This window comes from Myxocyprinus asiaticus, chromosome 19, assembly GCF_019703515.2.
Source record: "Myxocyprinus asiaticus isolate MX2 ecotype Aquarium Trade chromosome 19, UBuf_Myxa_2, whole genome shotgun sequence".
NCBI lineage: Eukaryota > Metazoa > Chordata > Actinopteri > Cypriniformes > Catostomidae > Myxocyprinus > Myxocyprinus asiaticus.
Genome location: NC_059362.1, coordinates 5,367,940 through 5,381,046, shown reverse-complemented (window position 1 = coordinate 5,381,046; position 13,107 = coordinate 5,367,940). Strand labels below are relative to the sequence as shown.

The 13,107-nt window shown below is 41.9% G+C and overlaps 1 protein-coding gene across 1 annotated transcript in view; it reads left to right on the top strand.

Annotated features, from left to right (window-relative positions):
* The window catches only part of LOC127409881 (unconventional myosin-VI-like), a 490,797-nt gene that overhangs the window by 195,331 nt on the left and 282,359 nt on the right, over positions 1–13,107 (top strand). The gene's annotated exons all lie outside the window — the stretch shown is intronic.

Below are 13,107 nucleotides of genomic sequence, written 5' to 3'. Positions count from 1 at the left end.
TGGAACTCAATTCCTTACTCTTCCAGTGACTCCGCCCGCTCCACCTCCGGATCCTCCTCCTGGAATTCAATTCCCTGCTACTTCTGTGGCATAGAGTCTATTGGACCCCCTCTAGATTGCATAGGCTTGGCCTTAAAGACACACCCACCTGCTGGTGATGTCAATTAGAAGATGGAGACGCAACCCATGTCTTTTGGGGATGTGTTAAGATGCAGGAATTTTGGATGAGGATTCAGAGTTTTATGTGCGAGGTTTTGGCCTCTCAAATTTTATTTTGCCCCAGACTCTGTATCTTGGGAGATGGGGCAGTCATTAATTGGGAGAATAAGTACATGAAAAACTGGGTCCTATCTAGTGTTATGATCACCAGACAGATCACTTTGAGGAGTTGAAATTCGGCTAGAGCGCCCCCTTTTCAGGAGCGGTGTTCAGAGATGGCCAGAGTGGCAGCTCTTGAGAAGGAGGTATCCAGAAGACTGGGGAGTCTGGACATGTTTGCGAAGATGTGGGACAGATATCTGTCTTTTTTGGAGCTCTCGGGGAGGGAGAGTGGAGAGAGAGGTGTAGGGGTTTTAAGTGTGTGATTGTTTTATTTATTTTATTTTTTATTTTTTTATTTTTGTTGTGTGTCTATGGTTGTGTGACCACTGGGGTGTTGTTGGGGGGGGGGGATAGTGGGGGTTGTATATTGATTCTGTATATGTGTGTTCTGCTATGTATATATTTAATAGTTGAATCAATAAAAAAATGTTAATCGGAATAATAAACTTTATCATGTAATCACGAACGCTGCCACCCTATGCAACTGTATCACCAATGATTTTACCTTAAAACACAATTGTGGCGACAAATATAAGTTAAATACCATATATAAAATATATATATTATAATATGAAAAAATGACCAGCAATGATCTTACAGTGACAGCGTCAGTGCCAGGAACAGCGCAAAATGGCTTTTTGTGAATCTGCTGGATGTAGTTTACTTTCTATATGCATCCAAACAGACAATAAGTTAAGTAAAGCTGGTCTTGAACCCGCGATTTGCAAGAAAAGACAGTATCATTTAGTGGTGCACAGTTCGATCGGCCACCGATTTAGGGCCGATCTTTTTTGCAGCATGCAGGGAATCACACATACACTGCTACTCTAATGAATGAGAGCTTTCTCAGCCCTTGATGGATAACAGTGTGGCCTCTGGAAGGTTGTAGGCAATTATTTTTTTGTAATTAAAACTTTTTTATTAAATCATACAATAACAATGAAATGCAAAACATATATATATATATATATATATATATATATATATATATATATAAAAAATCAACATTTAAACCCCACAACCCCCCCTCCCCCTCCCCAACCCTGCCCCCCCAAAAAACAAACAACCCTGTGGTCAAACATAAGTAAATATATAGAAATAAAAATCAAAAAGACACACATATATACTTATATAAAATATATACATACATACAGACACATAATAATCATACTAACTATATTACACTAATCTCTCCATACCCCACACGAGAGCCCTCCAAATACTCCAAATACCTGCCCCATATCCATATAAACATATCCAAGCCACCCCGTCTTCCTGATGACACCTCCTCATAAGCTGCCACCCTCCCCACCTCCGTGTACCACTCCGGATATGGGGGTGCACCAGCTGACCTCCAACCCCTCAAAATAACCTGCCTGGCGATCATCACACAGGTCAGAACCCAGTTCTCTATATGGCCATCCCCCACAAGAATCTTAGCCCACACTCCTTCCTCCAATGCCAAGTTGAAATCTTTCTCCCATACTCACTTGAGAGGAGTTAAGGCTTCGTCCTCCAAGTCTCTGAATTAACAGGGAGTAGTACACTGATGCCTCATGACCTTTTCCAAATGCAGCAAATTTCACTGAGGGAATGATAGAAAGTGACTCTCTCTGCTTTATATATCTAGCCAAAAGCTTCCCTGCTTTGTCCCCCAACTCAAAGTATGACCATCTTGCCTGAATAACCAAAACTCCACTTTGCTTGACAAAATAGTATTATATCTATATTTCAATCGGGTCAATTCTCTGAGGCCATCAGATGACATTCTGCGCTTCAGCTCTGCCTCTTCACTTTTAATATTCTCTTCCAACTCCACGAGTTCTCGTGCTTTGGATTTTTTGGTGAATAAGGCATACTGTATGATCCGACCACTAAGAACTGCCTTAAGTGCCTCCCAAGCCACGCCCACAGAGGATACTGAGGTCCAGTTGGTCTCCATATAAACATTGATTTCGGTCTTTAACAATTGTTGGAAATCAGGATTTTGCAACAGGGATACATTAAAGCACCAACTATATGATTTATTTTTCTCCGTATGTGGCAACATCTCCAAACTCAACATGGCGTGATCTGAGACTAAGATGTTTCCAATACGAGGGACTTAGATATCAAAAATAAATCTATTCTTGAATAAATCTTATGGACTGATGAAAAAAATGTATAGTCCCTACCAGATGGGTTCAAAAGTCGCCAAATATCCACAAGACCAAGATTTTTACACATCCTGTGAAGTGTCACCGTTGCTCTAGGGGGCTCTAGGACACACTTTTGCTTCACTATGATCAAGGACTGAGTCCATCAAAAAATTAAAGTCTCCTCCCAATATTATATCATGTGGGGTGCCAGTGGTTTGCAACATCCCTTCAAGATCTATAAAAAAGCCCTGATCATCAGTGTTAGGCGCATAAATATTAGCCAAAATCAACCTTTGCCCCTGAATTTCAGCTAAAACAATAATGACTTCCTAATTTATCTTTAATCTGTTTGAGAAATTTGAATTGTAGCTGTTTATTAATCAATATAATGACTCCCCTACTCTTACTTGAGCCAACACTAAAGAAAATATGTCCACCCCATATCTTCCCAAATTTTTCAGCTTCCTGAGGGGAAAGATGTGTTTCTTGAAGAAACACAATATCATTTCTTATGTTTAAGAAAAGAAATAACCTTCCTTCTTTTTATGGGGTACCCCAACCCATTCACATTCCATGTGGAGAGAGACAACTTATTCATATTAACATTTGACATATTGATATAATAAAAATAAATAAATTGTGTGTCAAAAACAAGATTACACAGACCACATTCCCCATTAATGCAACAATTAAACCAACAGGCAGAATAACAGAAAAAACATGTAGACTCATTCACAGAACCGTCTCGAAGGTGCTGTATGTTCCTCCACAAAATAAACTCCAGCTGATATAAAGCCATTCAGTTTCCTCTGCCAGACAAGCAATTGTTCAGTAAGCCGGCTGTTATGAGTTCAGCGGATGACAATCATTCCAATGTCCCGTAAAAATACTCAACAAAACAGACTCCAGCCAGCAGGAGGAATAAGCACGTAGAACAAACAGATTTATCCACAGCTGTTCCAAAGGAGTGATATTCAACAGAACAAGCTCCAGCCGCTAGGCGGAGCCAGCATGAAAAACAAAACCGGCATCCCGGTTCCTCGGATGATCAAGAGCCAAACTAACTGGGAGGCCGCAAAAAACAAAAACAAAAACCAAAAAAAACCCACCACAACTTACTCAGCCCATTAACTTTATAAAAGACGTCATTTATGTGAGCATGTAGATATTTTGCGGTCATCCAAAGTGTCCATTCTCGATCTGGCCGGAAACTTCAGTGTAAAAAAGATCTTCCATCAATGCAAATGTTTCTTGGAGTCATACTACAAAACAAACTCCAGCCGCTAGGCAGAGCCTGCGCAAAAAGAAACAAAAATGGCACCCAGCTTCCTCAGATAATAGAGTTGCTCAACCGCGAATCAGTCCACTAATATAAGAAACATCAAATGGCTTACTCACTCCAATGTATTTATGAAAGAGAGTGCCTGTTTTGGACATGTAAATACTTTCCGACCATTCTTCGTTTCTATTCTCAGTTTGGCCGGGAACATCATTACAAAAGTGATCTTCTGCTGGTGTAAGAGCTTCTTACATTCCTTTCTCTCTTGTCGAATTCACAAAGTCTGGGAACAAGAAAACATTATGGTTCTTCCAAGAAAGCTTTCCTTTGATCCTCGCCTGGCGCAACACGAGATCTTTATCGGATGATTTCAGAATTTTGGCCAAAATCGATCGGGGCCTATCTCCCTCAACAGATCTGCGAGCCGGGACTCTGTGAGCTCGCCCGATTTCCAGCTTGTGGCCTGTTATGTTGAGCAGACTCGGGAAGAGCTCGTCCAGGAATTTCACCATATTTCTGCCCTCTTCATGCTCAGGAATTCCAACAATTCGTATGTTATTCCTTCGGCTCATATTTTCAAAATAATCCAGTTTTTCCGAAATTAATTCCAAATCTGTTTTGGACATGGGCGGATTAGCGGATAATTCCCTTTCTGATGACTCAAGATAATCGATTCGTTTTTCAACTTCTGTCACTCTTGTAAACAACTCAGAGAATTTTGTTTCCATCGCCGTAATCGATCGATGTATTACAGCGAGATCTTCCAAGTCAGCAACAACCTTCGTCAACATCACCAACATGTTGGACAGTTGACGCTGAATTTCATCTACCGACGTGCCGTCCAAATCGAGTCCCCGTCTCGCAGTCCCGTCAGAGGCCTCAGCTTGAACACGTAAGTGTCTTTTAATGTCTCCAGAGTCTGAGGATTTTGACTTCTTTGCCATGTTTACCTCAAAGAGCAAGTATGTAATTGGGTGTATCGAATCTCACCAGATTATAACATGAAAATAATAAAAAAAACTAGCAAAGTTCGCAGAGCTCGTGTCTCACACGTCTGCTTCTCGCATGGCGTCCCCGGAAACTCCCACAACAGCATTTTCAACTAAAAACGGAAAACTTTGTATGCGTTTTGGCTGTACATTTACACGACAACGGCGTTTTGGGGCCTCAAAATGCAAACTTTTGAAAACGGGTTTCAGCTGTGGCACAGATCAGCCCCCGATGTGACAGTCTCCACAGGTTGCGAGGACAGGCCTCTTTCTCCCCCATCCCAGGCTGTTCCTGGGGTGGTCACAAGGAGCCAGGTAAGGCTTCGATGTCCCTAGACTCAGCACGGCCACGACATGGTGTGGCACCTCGAGCTCCGCCCCGCCACGAGGCCCCACCTGCCGGTTCGTCCGATGAGGTTGTCCCTTTCCGTCGCAATGGCTGATCCGGACTGTCTGACTCGGCTACGCGATTCAGTTCGCCAGGCGTCCGCCCAGGTTCAGCGGTATCCACTTCACCTTGGTGAAGGATGAAAATGCTGCTACCTTGCGTGCGGAGATCGCCACCCTCCTATGGAAGGGTGCGATAGAACCTGTCCCTCCGGCCGAGATGAGGAAGGGGTTTTACAGCCCCTACTTCATCGTACCAAAAAAAGGCGGTGGGTTGCGGCCAATCTTGGACCTGCGAGTACTGAACCGGGCTTTGCACAGACTCTCGTTCAAGATGCTGATGCAAAAACGCATTCTGGCGAGCGTCCGGCATCAAGATTGGTTCATGGCGGTAGACCTGAAGGACGTGTATTTTCACATCTCGATTCTACCTCGACACAGACCCTTCCTCCGGTTTGCATTCAAGGGTCGGGCGTATCAGTACAAGGTCCTCCCTTTCAGTCTGTCCTTGTCCCCTCACGTCTTCACAAAGGTCACAGAGGCAGCTCTTGCCCCGTTAAGGGAGGTGGGCATTCCCATTCTCAACTATCTTGACAATTGCCTAATCCTAGCTCACTCTCGAGACATGATGTGTGCACACAGGGACTTGGTGCTCTCGCACCTTAGATGATTAGGGCTTCAGGTCAACTGGGAAAAGAGCAAGCTCCTCGCGGTGGTAGACACGATCACTCAGGCTAGGGCCCCCTCTACAAGGCGCCTGTATGCCTTTAAGTGGCATCTGTTCGCTAAGTGGTGTTCTTCCCGATGGCAAGACCCCCAGAGATGCGCAGTCGGATCGGTGCTTTCCTTCCTGCAGGAGAGGTTGGAAGGGCGGCTGTCCCCTTCCACCTTGAAGGTGTATGTTGCTGCTATAGCAGCACACCACGACACAGTGGATGGTAAGTCCTTAGGGAAGCACGACCTGATCATCAGGTTCCTGAGAGGCACCAGGAGGTTGAACCCCTCCAGACCGCACGTTGTTCCCTCATGGGACCTCTCTGTAGTTCTTCAGAGTCTACAGAGAGCCCCCTTTGAGCCTTTTCAGTCAGCTGAGCTTAAGGCACTCTCCTTGAAGACTGCCCTCCTGACTGCGCTCACCTCCATCAAGAGGGTAGGAGACATGCAAGCGTTCTCTGTCAGCAAAACTTGCCTAGAGTTCGGTCCAGGCTACTTTCATGTGATCCTGAGACCCCGACCGGGCTATGTGCCCAAGGTTCCCACGACCCCTTTTAGGGACCAGGTGGTGAACCTGCGAGTGCTGCCCCAGGAGGAGGCAGACCCAGCCCTGTCGTTGCTGTGTCTGGTGCGCGCTTTACGCATCTATTTGGATCGCACGCAGAGCTTTAGGATCTCTGAGCAGCTCTTTGTCTGCTTTGGTGCACAGCGGAAAGGAAGCGCTGTCTCCAAGCAGAGGATCACCCACTGGCTCATTTACACCATAGCTATGGCATATCACGCCCAGGACGTGCCGCCCCCGGTAGGGCTATGAGCCCATTCTACCAGGGGTGTAGCAGCCTCTTGGGCCCTGGCCAGGCGTGCCTCTCTAACAGACATTTGCAGAGCAGCGGGCTGGGCAACACCCAACACCTTTGCGAGGTTCTACAACCTCCGGGTGGAACCGGTTTCATCCCGGGTAGTGGCACGCAATACAAGCAGATAAGCCCGGGATAGCTGGCCGGGTGTATCGCTTGCACATAGCGCCTTTCACCTCCTCTGAGCTGAAGACATGCACCATTAATTCCCAGTAGTGTTCACAAACTATGTTCCGTGGTTGACTTCCTCCGAGCCCTGTGGCATTCGAGTTTTCAGAGAGACTCGCTGCCGGCCCAGTACACGTGCTAACTAAAAGCCCTATTCTGGGGTAGGTGCTCCGCATGTGGTGGTTCCCTGTAAGGTAACCCCATGCGATGTATATCTTCCACTAATTCGTTTTTACTATCTGCCCCTGGTAATGCTGAGTAAGCCTCTCAAGCTCTCCCACTGTGAACACATTGCAAATGTAATGTTCGTTCTTTATTGGGCCAACCTTTAGCGACAGCTACCCGCTCAAACAATATAATGTATCAAGATATTTTTCCTTAAATTTGGGTAATAGTCGCAAATTTCCGACAGTGTCAAACCCTGGAAGATCACTCTGAGGGTCAGTAGACGAATGTTCACTAACATGTTTTTAACAAGATGCTTGAATCAAATCTATATGGTATTTCAGAAATTCAAGGTTACCTTGTTCATGTAGTTGATTTACACGCTCTAACACAAGCTGCAATAAAAACAACTCTTTTTGCTGCTCAAACGTTAAAGTGCGAGCCGAACTGCACAGAGGTGGCACTGACGAGGCAACGGTTGCTTGACTAGATTGTTCACCCGGAAGAATTCTTTTATCAACTAAATTCGCTTTGAGAATCTCTTTAACTGTATCTTTTGTCACCTATTTCAATCTCATAGTGATCTGTTAAGTACACAGATCAAGCGGCGTTTCTGACGGAGAATGTATAAACTTTTCAGATAAATTTGCCATGTTACAAATACTAAACGCAACAAACAGAGCAAAACAGGTGATCCTTAGGGCCAAAACAGGAGGTATTTAGAGTTAGTAAAAACCGAAATGTCCCCACTCCTATTTAAACACAAGACACTAACTACCTCAACCCTAGTCTTCATGCAGTTACTTATGGTGGGTATTTATGCACTAAATCACGCTGGCACAACAAAAGCAAGCTGGCGACTACTGTGCCACGGACGTGCTCTACCCACGTTCACCAAAAAAAATTAATTAATTAACAGTGAGTTTAACTTGTAACAAAATGGGATCAAGCTGCTTCAGCCTAACAGGGACACTAATGGTAACAAAAGCAGCTGCTGCTACCATACCAAAAACCAACACTGTTCGAACCAAAAGATCACTTACCTGTTTTAACAGTGCGTAGGCTAAAGATGCCTTGGCTAAAGATGAAGTCCAAACCGCTGCAATCATCTCCTCAAACAAAATAAACGAAAGAAGAAGAAAAAAAGAATTTTCAAACAAAATTCCCACAAAGCCTCAAATTAGGAGCAGCAAATAAATTAGAAAATTCTTACCCAAATAAACCCAACAAGTGTTTCCTAAACAATGGCAGATACAAATGTTCAAAGTTTGTAATCATTTGGCTGACAAAATCAATGTGAGAAAACCCACCAAATAGCCAATGACCACAAACTAACAAAAGCGCTTAACAAATTAAATTAGCAAATCACGCCAAAACACAGGTAATTCAAAATTCTCCAAAGATCCCAGATGAGCCCCCATTTGTCATGAACGGCTCGTAAGCCGTGACAAAGAGGAAGACCACATGTGTGTTAAATTCTTATATAAATATATTTATTAAAGTAAAATGTTTACATGAAATGAATTATAACAAAAACAATAGGAACCAAAAAGAACACATGTCTGAATGGAGAAGAGGAGAGAGTGAAGACTGGGAGAGAGTTGCAAATATGCCATGCCGTATTCACTGGCACAGGTTTGTCCCATCAATTTTAACGAGCCAACCGACTCCATTCATCACCAATCTGAAAGAGTTCAGACACAAAGAAAACAAAAAACAATACGGCCCAAAAAGGGTTGTAACAGTTGTACATACATAAAATATGACAGTTCTTAAAATTACACACTGAATTTCACATTTTGGAGCACATTTAATTTAAAATGATGGGATCTAATTACTCACCATTCTGCCATGATGGACAAGGATGTAGTCTCACTTCCTGGTTGTATTTTTCTTTAAGATGTTGGATCTATTTGTTACGTTACAGACATTTTGAGGATATGTTAGTTAGCAAAGTGCTCAAAAAGGCTTAATTTTAATGTTATGTAAAACAAGCTGTATATCCAAGCAGTCCTTACTTCAATGACAGTTCAAAAGTAGTGATTGACCTTCCAAATGTGACTGATGGGAACAATTGTTATATCTTTACTAATTAATTATTACATTTTGTTTAAAACATTTGTGTTGGTAATATTTTCAACTATGTAAGTTAAGATTAAGCAAAAAATTAAAGGAATATGATAAAACCTTGCAAGCAAACCATTGTGGTCACTTTCGAAGTTGTCTTTAAATACTATGTACTTAAGCATTTGATACAATGTACTCAATTAGTTTTTTGTGTGTGTGTTATCTGAGGTAAAGAAGCACAATTTATGATTCCAGTGTTGTCATATTGTATTGCTTATTTGAAATATGTTCTTTGATTGTAATTATGACCAACCGTTTTTGAGATTTCATTATTTCCCCATTCAAGCAGATAGGAGCTGCACTGTCATGACTGGAAACAGCCTCCTGAGAGCATCCAGAGATGGCTGATAGTGGACTGACTTGCAAGAAAGACTTCGTTGTTACATTGTACTTATGTTTAAAGTACCTGCATTTAATTACATCTGTAAGTACACTGTAAGTACAATGTCAACCTTACCCTTAACCCTAAAATTATCCCTACTCCAAACCTAACTCTAAACCCTAGGCTAATTTATGTATTTTTACAGAAAAAATTTGCATTGGGATTTTGATGAATTTTATAAATTGAACTTTGAAATTTCTTAAATTTGTTAGTTTAAATGATTTGGCTGTGAAAATATTCTAGAAAGATTCATACAAATTATCTTCAGAGGGGGATGGAAACAAATAGTTTTGTTTTACATTCTATATAATCCTTTGTATTATAGTATATTTCTTCTGTATGTTTCAGTAGTGATACATTTTGGAAGAGGAAAACAAATAAATAAATAAATAAAAAAAGCCTGAAAATACAATATGAAAACTGACTCTACTTTTACTTGATATGTGATACTTTTACTAAGATTTGGTACAATATATATGTGGACAAAGTTTTGGGGAAAAACATACACATTTATTAAATTTATTAAAATGTTTCCTAATCTGGGTTTGAACCAGTTTGGTAGAATGGTCCATATTTTTTAATTGCATTTTATTATTACATTGTTGTGTTTTTTTGTGTGTTTTTTTTTTTGCCATCTGGGGTCATCAGAACAAACCTGCAAGCCATATTTTGGGGTTATGACCTACCAGTTAAGAATCACTGAGACATAGTACACTTCTGTAGTGTTTTATTCTTTTCCTAAAGTCGACTTATATGTCAGGCAATGTTTCTTTCATCAAAATCTTTCATAGTTTAGTTTCTAATAGTAGCACCCAGGGTACGAAATTAACTTTTTTACCCACCAGCCACAGTGACTGGTAAATGCATAATTTTACCAAAAATGTAGATTTTTTACCAGCCACTTTGATTTTTCATTTATATTTGTATATGTATATAAAGTGAACCTGCAGAGTTGCGCTTCGCATGCATTGTGAACACAAACTGTTCCATGGAAATAAAGCGAACTTAACCACCCCACCCCACCACCCAACACAAACAGATACCCCAGTGGTCAAATACAATTGACAAAGACACACAAACAGACAATAAAACAGAAGAAAATATTCAGAAATACATTTAAAAAAAGGATATGTTCAAAAAAAAAAAGGCTACAACAGACACATTTAAAACAACACATCTCCCTCCACTGCCCCTCCCCAAGAGCCCTCCAAAAAGGCCAAATAGCTGCCCCACCTCCTGACGAACATATCCACGTTGCCTAGCTTTCTATATGACAACTCTTTCCAAGCTGCCACCCTGCCCATCTCCTCGCACCACTCACGAAACGAGGGGGCTCCAGCTGACTTCCATCCTCTAAGGATAACCTGTCTGCCCACCATAACACCGGCCAGGATCCAATTCTTCATGTACTTATCTCCTACATCAATTACCGCCCCGTCACCCAAAATACAGAGCCTGGGGCAAAAGGAGATCCGAATACCCAATACGTCGCCCATAAAATTCTGGACCCTCAACCAGAACTCCTGTATTTACAATAACCCCTAAAAAACATGGGTGGTGTCTCCATATTCTGAATGGCATCGCCAGCAGGTGGGTGTGTCCTTAAGACCAAGCCTATACAATTTAGAAGGGGTCCAATAAAATCTATGTAGAATCTTAAATTGCATAAAGCGCACCCTTGCATCTCTCGATGCAGACTTGACGTTTTTAAGAATCCTAGCCCACACTCCCTCCTCCAAAAACAAATTTAAATCTTCCTCCCATAATCTTTTGAGGGAATTTAAAGCTCCGTCCCCCAGACTCTGAATTAGCAGGGAGTAATACACTGATGCCTCATGACCTTTTCCAAAAGCAGTAATCACCACTCCCAGAGTATCTGCTGCACTAGGGGGGTGCATGCCACTCCCCAAAAATAGTGCAGAGTAGGTGGCGCAGCTGCAAAAATAAGATCTGGGAATCCTAAAATTTTGAACCAAATTTTCAAAAGGTCTCAATACTCCACTCTCATATAGGTCACCAATTGTATTAACCCCCCCTCACAATCTAATCTGACCAACAAAAGGAGACTTATTAATGCATAGTTTTGGGTTCTGCCATATGCTCGAGGCTACGTTTAAATAAATGTCAGAATTAAACACTCTGGACACTTTTGTCCATATTGAGTGTAAATGCAAAATAACGGGGTATGACTTAACTTCTCCGATTAATTTGATCGAAAGGCTTTGCAGAGGCAAGATAGGGGCAAGAGCTTCCTTTTCAATACAAAACCAGGGAGGGGCTCTCTCAGGTGGAAGCGACCAATGAGCCAAATGTCTGTGACAGAATGCATAATAATAAAACAAAATCTTGGGTAGGCCAAACCCACCTCTGTCAATCGGCCTATGTAACTTAAAGAAGTTTAACCTGGCACGCTTACCATTCCAAATGAAGGACTTCACTATGCTATCAAATTGCTTGAAATAAGAGAGGGGGAGATCTATAGGGAGAGACTGTAGCAGGTAGTTGAATTTTGGAATACAATTCAATTTAATAACATTAACCTTCCCAATCATCGATAAGTGTAATGAAGCCCACCTGTCCACATCATTCGAAAATCTTTTTATTAAGGGATCAAAATTAACTAAATCAGACAAATTTGCTGGGAATAAAATTCCCAAATACTTAATGCCCTGTTTCGGCCACTGGAAGGCGCCCGGCTGGAAGGCCGTTACTGGACAGTATGCTGTCAAAGCCAAAGCTTCAGATTTAGACCAATTGACTTTGTATCCTGAGAACTTGGAAAAGGAATTAATAATTCTGTGGAGGCAAGGCATAGATCTAGTGGGGTCGGAGACGAATAACAAAATATCATCTGCGTAAAGCAGAAGCTTATGTGCCACACCTCCCGCAATCACCCCTGGAAAATCATCCTCCTTTCTTATCGTGGCTGCTAATAGTTCCAGGGCAAGACAGAACAATAATGAGGAAAGAGGGCAACCCTGCCGAGTGCCCCTATTCAGAGTAGAATAATCTGAAATTAATCCATTTGTTTGTACCGCTGCTACAGAGTGTCTATAAAGTAACTTAATCCAACCAATAAATGTACTCCTGAACCCATACATTTCCAAAATCTTAAAAAGATAATATCATTCTACCATATCAAATGCCTTTTCGGCATCAAGTGAGATGGCAGCGACCGGAGACTGATCATTCGCTACTGACCACATGATATTGATGAGACGCCTGATGTTATCAGAAGAGCTGCAGCCCTGAATCAACCCCACCTGATCTATATGTATAAGAGATGTCATAACCTTATTTAATCGGTTAGCCAAAATCTTTGACAAACTGTTTACATCTAGTTGGATCAGGGAGATTGGACTCCAGGGATTTGGATATAAAAAAAAAAAAAAAAAAATCGATTCTACAATAAATCTTATGGACTGATGAAAATAATTTATAGTCCCTACCAGATGGGTTCAAAAGTCTCCAAATATCTGTTAGACCAAGATTTTTACACATCCTGTGAAGCGTCAATGTTGCTCTAGGGGGCTTACACACTTTTGCTTCACTATGATCAAGGACTGAGTCCATCAAAAGA